The sequence below is a fragment of the Aotus nancymaae genome, unplaced genomic scaffold (assembly GCF_030222135.1).
Source record: "Aotus nancymaae isolate 86718 unplaced genomic scaffold, 86718_ANA_hifiasm-v0.15.2.pri h1tg000009l, whole genome shotgun sequence".
Classification (NCBI taxonomy): domain Eukaryota; kingdom Metazoa; phylum Chordata; class Mammalia; order Primates; family Aotidae; genus Aotus; species Aotus nancymaae.
The window spans coordinates 14,860,078-14,872,087 of NW_026988420.1; the positions used below are offsets into that span (position 1 = coordinate 14,860,078).

The window sequence follows — 12,010 nt, forward strand, 5'->3', positions numbered from 1 at the left end:
AAGACTGGCCCTTTCACCCTAGCCTTTTAATATGCAAATGGAGGGCTCCTGGATGTTCTACATATGTGGGGATATGTGGGAGCAGCCATGTTGGCAGGAGCCTGTGGAGAAAGGGCAAGAAGGCTGCTGGAATCACCATGTTGGGTGGACCCAGTTTCTAATGGCCTGCATTTGCATATCAGAGGTTGCCAGCCTGGCTGTAAGACACAGGGCTTTACAAGAAACTTTTCTGGAGATGCCTTAAAAAATGAAACCCTCCCATGGATGAATCTAGAAACTGTCATTTTCAGCAAACTGACACAAGAACAGAAAGCCAAACACCACATGTTTTCACTCATAGGTGGGTGATGAACAATGAGAACGCTTGGGCACAGGGAAGAGAACAACACTCACTGGGTTAGGTTGAGGGGTGGAGGGGAGGGGAGGAGAGGAATAGCAGGGGTCGGGAGGAAGGGAAGGGATAAGGTGGGGAGAAATGGAGAAATGCCTGATATAGGTGATGGTGGGTGGGAGATGGAGACAGCAAACCACCGTGGCATGTACGTATCTATGCAATAATCCTGCAGGATGCAGGATATGCACATGTACCCCAGAGCCCAAAGTACAATTAAAAAAAAAAGCAAGCAGATTTTAACACACAGACACACACACACACACACACACACACACACACAAATGAAACCCTCACAAGGACCCTTTTTCCTCTCTATCTGCCTAAAATAATTTCTTGATAACTCCTACTCTATATCCATGAAATACTAACTGTCCATTCTCCTCTCCCCAGCCCCCTGCAACCACCATTCTGCTTTCTGTCTCCGTGAGTCTGACTGCTCTTAAGTACCTCATCTATGTAGAATCATGCAGTTTTTGTCATTTTTGTGACTGGATTCTGTCACTTAGCATAATTCTCAAGGTTCATCCATGTTGTAGCGTGTGTTAGCATTTCCATCCACTTTAAGGCCTGATGATATTCCTTTGTATGTATATGTCGCAGTTTGGTTGTTCATACATCTATTGGTGAACATTTGGGTGAACGACTACAACTTACACGTGAGTGCAGTATTTGGGGAGGCAGTGTGTGTGTGAGGAAAAAAACACCATGAACTTTATGGTCAGACAGGCTCGGGTTCCATTCGTGGCTCTGCTGCTTGTTAGCAAAACCTTGAAAAAGTTACTTAGCCTCTCTTTAAAAAAAATAATTTAAAAAATTGGAAGTATATCTTGAATGCAAAAGAGAATGGAAATGTACGTGATCAGTTTAGAGGGCAATAATATAATGATATAAAAATAGAGCAAGCAGCCATTTACTGGCCGCCCAGACTAAGAAAGTGAACATTACTCAGACCTTTGAAAGTCCTCAGTACCCTTCCTGGTTGACTCTTTTCACCTCTATCCTGAACTAGTATCCTAAATTTCATGAAAACTAGTTGCGTGTTTTTCTCTGCAGTTTTACCATACATGTAGATCTCTAAACAATGCATTGTTTGATTTTGGTGTGCTTTTTGGACTTTATATTAATGAAATTTTACTGTTACTTTTTCTTTAAGCTTTAATTTTTGAGATTCACCTTTGTTGAAATGTATAGCTGTAGTTGATTCATTTTTTTTATTATGAAGTCTCCCTCCCTCCCTCCCTTTCCCCTTTACCCCCTCCCTCCTTCCCTCCCTCTCTCCCTCTCTCCTCTCCTCTCCCCTCCCCTCCCCTCCCCTCCTCTCCCCTCTCCTTTCTTCCCTCCTCTATAGAAGGTAGGCTGCTGCCTCCTACTTGAAAATATGTGACACTGAATGTCTCATCTCTCTTTAGAACACATTTCTACAACAGAGAATTGAAAAATCCCTCTGGATAAGGAAGATGGTATAGAGAATTGGAGAGGAAGGTGGTGGGATCTCAGAGAAGAAAGTATGTTTCCCTCCCTCCCTCCCTCCCTTCCTTCCTTCCTTCTTTGTTAATTTTTCTACTACTGTAAACTATACTGTTATGAACTTTCCTGCACATATTTCCTGGTACATGCATGAGAGTATCTCTAGAGTATCTCCATAGGAGTGGAATTACTTGGGCTTAGGGTAATTGTGTGTTTAACTTTACTAGGTATTACTCAGTTGTTTCCTAAAGTGGTTATCCCAAGTTGTTCTCCCACCAGGAGTGCATGAAAATCTCTCTTGTGCCACCTCTTTGCCAACATTTGCCACGCCTTTAAAAATTTTCTGTCAATCTAGTGGATGTGAAATGGCTATACTCTCCCTTTAAAAATATTGAGTCTCAGCTGTTCTTATTGAGCACTTCTCTGGCGATGAGTGCAATGCATGTGATGCACCAACAAGAATTATTTTAGAGCAAGATTATCCTTCCATGAACGAAGCTGGTGGAGCATCACAGATAATAACTCTGTAGAGATTACCTATTACTGATGAGAATCAATAGTAATATAAACATTGACTAATTCCTAAGCCGACTTCTTGCCTTTCCCCAGGAGGAATGGAGACTTTTTACTGGTCCCCAGCTCCACACTGTGGTGTTAGGCATTGAGAAGTATCAATCAGGCTTCTAGTGAAGACATCATGAAGGATGCAGAAAATTCAGGTTTTCATCTAATCATAAAGGGGAGGAGATGATCTGCCGAGTTCCAGGCAGAGGACTGATGCTTTTCTGTATGTAAATCCCTGCAATATACTCTTCAAGATAGGGGTAACATTCTTTAGGATGCAGAACCAGACCCAGAGTTGAGTCAGTCATGTAAAAATATATTTTAGTTCTGACTGTTCCAAATACCGTCCTAGAACATGAAATGAATATACAAGTTTCCTGCCCTCCAGAGTTTTATACCCAGTCTGGTAGGAAAAATAAAAGCAGATGTGAATACATCTATAATTGCATTTTCATGTGTTAGGGGAGATGTATGAGAGAGGTATCTTGTAGATACAGGGAAGGCTTCTCAGAGAAGGAGACACTTGAACGGAGTTTTGAAGGTTTCCTAAGAGCTTGTCAGGAAGCAAGAGGGACATTTCAAGTAGAGAAGACAGCACGAGCAAAGTAACAGATCTGTGAAGGAGCATTTTCTTTCTCAGAAGTTCCAGGAGTTCAGTGGCTGGTCAAAGGAGAAAGAGGATTTTTGGAGTCACAGGCAGAGGCTAGACCTTACAGGACTTGTAGGAGTCCAATGCAAGGAGTGTGAGCTTTATGGGAATGTTTGATAAAGCAGGAGGATAACATGGTTAGATTTTGATTCTAGAAAAATCACTTTGATAGCTATGTAGATTGGAGTGACAAGACTAGGGGCAGGGAGCATAGGATGTGGTAATGATAGTTAAAGCAAGAGATGAGGAAGCCCTGAATTAGGTGAGGCAATGAAGACACATTTCAATTCTCAGGTTTTTGTGATTAGCAGACATGGTGAGTGAGAGAGTGGTCCGTGTTCAGGATGCCTCCTGGGTTTTGGTTTCTGTTGTAGACTGGACAGTGGCACCATCCATCGAGACAGTGAATACATGAAGACGAGTAGGCTTGCGGTAAGACATTGACAATGACTTCAGGGATGTACATGTTGAATTTGTGGGATCTGTAGGACAGTCAAATAGTAATGTCTAGTAGGTACTTAGAGTTTCTAGGGTGACCAACTCATTCTGGTTTTCCTGGGACCATCTTAGTTTTAAAAGTGAGTCTGGCAGCCCAAGAAACCCTTCAGTCTCAAGAAAACTGGAATGGTCTAGAACTCAATAGAGTCTGGACTAGAGAGACCGATTTGGAGTTTATAAAGCCATAGGCATGGATGACATTCATAGGATGTGTTAAGAATGAGAAGAGAAGAAGTCCAAAGATGGCTCCTGGGCAAACCAACCTTTGATGGGTAAGAGAGGAAGAAAAGTTCCTGAAGGGGCCTCAGATGGGAAGCCCAGAGAGACAGGGAACTGATCTGAGAAGTTAAGGTTGTGAAAGCTAAGGTGGTGGGGAACAATTGGAAAGGAAGGAATGGTCAACTGTGTCTGAGACTGCAGAAAATCGATGAGTTGTGGATTTTTGAAGTGGTCAGGACTTTTTTAACGGCAGACTGATTTTGTAATAGGAAGGTTATCAGACAGGAGAGGGGTGACCAACAAGCGAGGAAGGGGGTATACACTTTTAAGAAATTATAGTGTGGAGTGACAGAGAAAAGAGCTAGCTAGTATGGGAAATAAGGATGAGGGAGAGTTTCAAAAAAATTAAAGAAATGTGATCTGGTTTATAACCAGGGAAAGAAGTTAGTGTAGGAAGACAGATTGGAGGCATAAGGGGGATAACTGTTAGAGCAATTGAGAGGGATGGGGTGAAGAGATGGGGTGAACTAGAGCAGACTCCTCTTTTGAGACCAAAGGTATCAGTGGGGAGGGGTGTATCAAAGGCATGTAGCCATTTAGCTACAGAGTTGGGATGTGAATCAATGTCTGCCACATTTCAAAAGTCATATTATTTCCACCTCATCATAGAAAAATACGTATAACTTCAGTAAAACACGTGTACACATATGCGTAATCACTTAGTGCTACACACAGACAGATACATGCTGTGAGTGAAATTGGGGAAGTGATTTGGGCAATTGGAGCCAGGTGTAGTTCATCTGAGGCACTTAAACAGGAAAGATGAACTTTGAACAGAATTTTCAGGGAATAGAAGAACATGGTGAGACAAGAGTTAGATTAAACAAAATTTTTTTAAATTAAGTCTCTCTCCAAATCATTCTTCTTTTAGAAACTTACTTTGAGGATATAAAAAGTTTTCTTGTTCTTATTGGTGTATAGATTCTCAATAGGTTAAATCGCGATATTACTCAATAGGTATTATCCCATGTAGTGGGTTGCTAGTCCCCACCTCTCCCATATCCATTTTTTCCTTTTCTTTCATAGCAGCAGAATTTTTAAGTGAGATCATGGCCACTCAGTTAACTATTATATTACCTACCCTTCCCTTGTTCTTGATCAAGGTTCAGCCACTTGGATATGCTCAGAAGTGACAATGTCACTCCTGGCTGTGCCTTTAAAGGGAGAGATATGTCTTCCTTGCCGTCTTCTCTCTACTCCACTGCCTGAAATGTAGAGTAGTAATGGTGAGCAGTCTTGGACCATGTGATGACAGTGATGTCCTAGGGATGGTAGAGCAACAATATAATTAGAGCTTAGGTCTCTAACACTGAGGAACCTTAACACTGAGGGGCTACCTTACAATAAGCCATTGCTAATTTGGATTTATGTTACAGTAGTTGAATCATGTATGTAATAAGACTAACATAAACAATGACTTATTTCTTTGTAGTATTCATATGCATTTCCAGGATAATACTGATGTCTGAATTCTTTGCCTGTTTCAGTCCCATATTAAAGGCTTTCAGAGAGTGTGTCCCTGTGAGCTTAAATTCCTTTGCCTGAAACCTAACTCAGAGTCACATGTAGGTACAATTATACCAACTGGGAAGGGTGAGTCAGGGTTAACCTTGGTCACAATCATCCCTGTTCACCTTTCTTGGTCATGAATTCTTGGTCATCACATGCAATATGTATTTCCTTCCTCTACTTCATTTTTTAGGAAGCTGTTGAGGAGTTGGTTTGTCAGTTAGCATTGCATTTACCTGTGAATAACAGAAAACTTAACTAGATGGTGGCTTAAACAAGTTGGTGTTCTCAATGTTTTTGTGTGTGGAACAAAATGGCTGACCATTGTAGGCAGTTTAGAGCTTCGTAATGCACTCAGTAACCCCCAGGCTACCTCTGTTTTTCTGCCTAGCAACTTAGCTTGTAATTTTTGTTTTCATGTTTGTCACCTCATGGTTCTACTTTAGGCATCATGTCTGTGTTCCAGGCATGAAAAGGGGAAAATGTAAAGAAAAAAGTGCAAGCCTATTGAGTTGGTTCTGTCATTTTCATGAAAATTTTGTAGTGACATATAACACACATACAGAAAAGTTCACAAATCACAAGTATGTAGGTTGATGAATTTTTACAAAGTGAACATACCAATATAACTGGCACCCAGGAGAAACACCAGAACATTTCCAGCACCTCAGAATCCTCCTTATTCCATCAGAAATACCTCTTACATACCCCGAAGAATGGCATAAATTAATTTTGCCTGATTTTGAACTTTATGGAATCATATACAGATGCTCTTTTGTGTCTGACTTCTTTTGTTTAACATAATGTTTATGAGAATCACCCATATTATTGCATGAAATGGTAGAACGTGTTCTCACTGCTATATTATTCTAATGTGTGAACATAAATTTAAAAAAATCTATTCCAGTATTATTGGGCATTCAGGTTGCTTGTAGGTTTTAGTTATTATAAATTATGCTACAATGACTATTCCAGTACACATCTTTTGGTGAACATATGTTCACGTTTCTGTGGATATATACCTATATGAAGAATCCCTGGGTTTTAGATTGTGTTTATATTTAGCTATGCTACTGCAAAACAATTTCCAAGAATATTTTTTAATCAATTTATCATTCCACTATTAGTGTGCAAGAGTTTCAGTTGTTCCATATCCTTGTCAACACTTGGTATTATCCATCTCTTCGCTTTTGGCCATTCTGATGAGTGTGTTATATTATCATATCATGTTTTTAATTTTTATTTCCCTGATAACTAATGAATCACCTAAAGTTGAGGTACTTTTCATATTCATACATTTAGTGGTTATTTGGATATCCTCTTTTGTGAAGTACTTTCTATATTTTTTGTACAGTTCTCATTGTATTGTCTGTCTTTTTAATATTGTTTTATAAAGCTCTCTATATTGTCTAGATATGAGTCTTGCATTAGCTTGCTAGGGTTGCCTTAACAAGATACCACAGAATAGATGACTTAACCAATAGAAATTTATTTTCTCACAGTTCTGGAGTCTGGAAGTCCATGATCAAGGTGTCAGAAGGGCTGGTTTCTCCTGAGGCCTCTCTCCTTGGCTTGCAGACTGGAAAATAGAGTATTTTTAGATGGACCTATTGTCACTTTGCACAAAACTGAGATTTCTTAAAAAGAGGAGAATGCACAGGCAACTAGCAAGGTCTGGCTCAGTCCCTAATTTTTCTAAAACTAGTGGGGATGAAGGAAGAAGAGAGGAAGTGGTACCTTCTTTTCTTGTAAAATGAGCAGTGTTCCAGGGCTTTTGCTGTTACAGCTGGAACCACTCTGGTGCAGCTCAGAAGAATCAATGGTTCTCGTCATTCCCTGGCCTGCTGAGATAGGGCTGAGCAGAAATAAAAGTCCCAGCAGCTCTTCTAGTAAGCCTATGAGATAGCCATGATGGTTCCCATGAAAAGTGGATAGGCCAGAGAAGATTCTCCCCACCCCCAATCTCATTTATGGTTTGATGGACTTGTGAGTCCCAGAAAAGCATTCCATGACATTTCAGCCCAATGCTTCCTCTGGTAAGAGAAAATTCTTGTATTGGTTTTAGAACAAAAGATTGTAAAAATACTTCAGAAAATGAACCCTAGTTCACATTGTCACATATAACTACATAAAGGGCATTTAACTATCTTGGATTTTTAATAAGATGATTTTTAGTATTGCTCATCAACTCTTCCCTTTACCCTCAAACAGGCTTGTGGCTATTTACCTAGTATATAGAGTAATCTGTGCATTGAAAGAAAGAAGATGTGACATTATCTGTTCTCTACTACACTGATTTGAATCTGTTTTCTCTAAACTGTGACCCAATCTAGCAGAAAGTAAGGAGCCTATATTGGCATACTAAGACCACTGCCCTCCAATTTTTATTGAAAAAGGCCAGGAATGAAAACGCAAGCTGTCTTAGTCTGAGAGACAGACATCAGGGTGGGATTAAATGTGCAAGGATTTTGTTAGGAGAAATATCCGTCTGAGAGAAAATGGGTAGGGAGCAGAGAGAGTTGTTAGACTATGAAGCAAGTCTACCCTACATGTGAAGGACAGAGGGAAGGAAGGTTAGGTGGAAGTGTCCTCGACCATTGTGCAGCCTAGGGAAGCTTCGGCAAGGTTATTGTGGAGTCTGTGAACCAAAGTTGGCTGTCAGAGGAGTCCCTTGTGTTCCAGGAACAGGCTTGTCCACCACACCCAGTCATTGGCTGGCAGCAACCAGTGTGGATGTGGTACAAATATGATGGCAGATCTCAGAGTGCGGCAGCTGAAGACCTTGGTCAATTACCTTCCCTGTAGCTGGAGATCTGCAAGGCACAGTCTCATGGCAGCTTTGTTAGCTTTTGCTAGAAATTAAAGAGAGCACTGGGATGCCTCTCACTTTTGTGAAATGTAAGAATCCCACTTGGTTGACACCAGTTTACCTGAATAACTTTAGGAAGGGGGTGAAATATGGTGAATCAGAAGAGAAGGAATAAAGAAGGGATATTGGATGAACCCAAAGTCCATTATATCAGAACTGAATGCATTATGAGTTACTTTCATTTTAAATTCTATTGGCTCTTTTTGAGTAGATGCTATGAATAGCTTTCTTAAAAGTTTAAACAAAATCTTTTCAAATAGGTTGATTTTTAGGTCTGAAAACATCTGTATCAAACATTTGGTGTGTAGTGACATAGCAAAACAAACTCAGGTCAGGATCCCTGATCTATGACCTGTTGACAGATTCACTGATGAGTGTGCTCGTGTTTTAAAAACAAGCAACCTAGGCATGTAAAGCAAGATATCAGATATCTGAGAATCAACTTTTTGATGCTAGTTTTACTTTCATATTTCACAACATCAAGTCCTAGAAAGGGCAAACACAAGAAGGCACCAAAGCTAAGTTCTGAATTTGGCCCAGGGCAAAACATCCATATAACAGCCACAGCAGCAGGGCCTGCAAACCTGATTTATTCCTCTGTCATCTCTTAAAATCACAATTTATGCTGATAAGGTGACCTAATTTGTTTAAAAGTGAAATAGAGAAGGCTGATGAAAATTTAGTGCATCCCAGGTTTGTGTGTTGGACGCCTCCGTTAACAGCAGGACCACAGGCAAAAGGGGTGAGCGGAATACAGCCAGAAACAGGTTCTCATGCTGAACAAGATTAACAGATGGAAGGGCTCATGAGATCATCTCACTGAACTCCCCACTTTACTACCTCAAAAGCTTGGGAGAAGAGGGGCATGTCTGAATAATCTATTTTCTGATTTTTCTCTCTCTTCATTAGAAGTGATTTAGCTGATGACTTTCCTGCTTTTCTCTTGGGGAGATAGTCCTTACACACACACACACACACACACAAAAAAAAAAAAAAACTCATCAGTATTAGAGCGTTTCATTAGATGATTATTGTTTTTTTCAGGGGATTTAATGGCAATAATCTTCCTCCAACCACCCTGAAATCCTTTTTCTTCCCAGGTTCCTCTCCCATGATACCTATGAGTTATTATTTGTCATGTTAGTTTTCTAATCACTTGGCTAGGGCTCTTCTTTCTTTTCTGATGCACGGGCAGGTCGATCCTTTGAGAGGATATGCCACACACATGATTTCATCAGTGGCTGTTGGTCTTCTATTATTCATTTAGTTCTTGAGGGGTCCTACAGCCTGTGACCAAATGATGCACTTGATGACTTCCTGAAGGAAATTTCTCAATAGAACTTCCTTGCATGTTTGAATCTGCTCCTGCAGCAATTTGAAGCTGCGAGCCCAGCACTGTGAAGCAGAAGGTTAGACATTACCACAGACTCCAAGGCTTGGAAACATTGCAGGACATTTTGTAAATAGAAGTGCAGCCTTAGGAAACACACCTTCAGCATATGGGGGAAGTTCCAGCACATTTCACAAGAGGGAAAAGTAATGCAAGGAAAGGGTAATTTAAATCTTCTGTGTTGATTACCCTTCTCTTTGCCCTCCCTAAAAGGGGGTTAGCAAGGGCAGCTGGTTGCAAGGCTGCAGCTGTTCTTAATTGTTGATTTTAGCTTTGCAGTGGTCCCTTGTGAGAAAAGATGCCACATCTGCACTGTGGAAGGGACTTACAGGTGTTTGAGAAATGTTTTCTTTCCTACAAGTTACATGACACTCTGTAACAGACAAGCTATTAAGACATACTAGGCTGATGTCAGGAGACATGGGCTTAAATGGCTCCCTTCCTCCCCTTTTCTCATACATAGGCCTGTGAAAAAGATCTGCTTTCTGCTTAAGCCAGGGAAGCGTGCATTTCCGTCATTCTCTCTCTATGCTCCCTGAAAATGTGCTGGCTACATCAACAGCAAAAGAGAACATCAGGTTCAACTACTTTACAAACTTCTCAAAGTAGGCTCAGGTTAAAATGGGTCCCAAGTTGAAATGCAATGTTAAAAAAATACAAAACAAAATGTATGAGAAATATTAGTTTTTCCTTTTAAAAAATAAAAAGGCTACTTGAGTAAAAATAAAATCTGGTTTTATTTTTTGTTTTGTTTTCTATGAGTGAAATGTTACAACTTGGGTTCTAGATTAGGGTGGGGCATGCATTCACGTTTTTTTTTTGGTGTAAGGATGGGTTTCTTTAGGTGGCTGTGGGTATCTCATACGCAGATAGGAAACATTGAATGCATTGATTTGAATGGATTAATACTAGCACAGTACTTTCTCTTCCTACCTCCGCACTCCCTCTAGGTTTTAGGCAACTAAGGCTACTTCTTTCCTGGACTCCACATCTATTCTGGCCCACCTGTGACTATCTCCTGCACCTACCCTGACAACCCACTCTCAACTATGCTTGGGATCAGCACCTAGACTTCCCTGGCCCTGTGCCTACCGTGGTGTGCACACACCTATGTCTCGTGTGTGTGGGATGGGAAGGAAGACAGACCTTGCATATGCTGGCTGAAGTGTTCACATGCATGTAATCAATGTTCCTTGACCTTGGTAAGAAACCACAGGGTGGCCCAGTCCTGGTCCCCATGTGTGTTCTTGCCTGGATCTTACAAATATTAGGAACAGGCCCACACTAGCTTGCTATCTCTTCTGGTGTACTACTTTTAAAAAAGGAAACAACATGAATTTTCATTAAAAATACAGGCAAATTTCTCACCCATTCTAAATCCTGAAGGCAGGTGCACAGAAAATTAGTCTCAATGGAAACAGAAAGTGAAACTGACCACTTTTATTTCCCCCTTTTAAGTAAATTCCTTCCCTCAGCAGAGAATGTATTTATTCCAGAATTAATCTGAGCATTTGAAAGTTATTGATATTTTAGAAAAGTATATCCAAAGGATTAACAGTGACAAGTTGAACAGTATTTTAAAAACCCACAAAATTTGCCAGGGTCTTGAGGGTCACTGAAGTTCAGGGCTGTGGTAATAAGCATAACTTACGTAACTCTGAATTCTGTGAGTTCAATCAAATACTTGGACTATCCAATCAAGTAAAAAGCTTGACAAATTTTTTATAGTGCACAGCTTAGTAAGAGCTCAGTAAATATTTACTATATTAAAAAAATCACCCCAATGTCTGGATGGGTTTGGTCACAGTAGTTCATCCAGTAGCCCAAGGTAGGGTAGCCTAAGTCAGCCTGAATCTCTTGGTGCTTCAATGGCACTGAAAGCCAACTGTAGCTTCCTTCCAATCCTGACATAGATACTTTAATGTGATAAAGTGGAGCTAATTTTCCCATTTCATGTGTAAGTAGATCCAAGAGTACACATACCTCAATGTGATTTGATTCTTATCCCGCAAAACGGCACACTTCAGTCTTTGTATTCATGATGGTTTCAGTTCATTTTTTGGTTGTTGTCCCTTTGCTCTTTGGTTCTCTGGCCTCAGTGTAAGAATGCACAGTGATTTCTGTTAGGTTCTATCTGGGTCTGGGGGTTGCGGGGGATGGATTATCTTTCTGTGATTGTGTATGAGTTGGGAATGGATGAATAGAGGAGGAGTTATGTAGTCAGAAGATGGATACACTCGGATGAGGGTCTCCACTGGCATCCCAAGGTGATTTATAAGAGGTAGAAGCTGATCTGTGCTCTTTCCAGCCTTCCGCTTTCTAGCCTTAAAGCATTGTGGGGATTTTCCCCTCTCAGGACTTGATTCCCTACTGTGAAAAACCCTAATTTAT

The 12,010-nt window shown here is 40.6% G+C and overlaps 1 protein-coding gene across 1 annotated transcript in view; it reads left to right on the plus strand.

The window, feature by feature from the left end:
- Positions 1-12,010, plus strand: part of LOC105726706 (protein fantom-like) — a 494,354-nt gene that overhangs the window by 34,819 nt on the left and 447,525 nt on the right. The window lies entirely within an intron of this gene.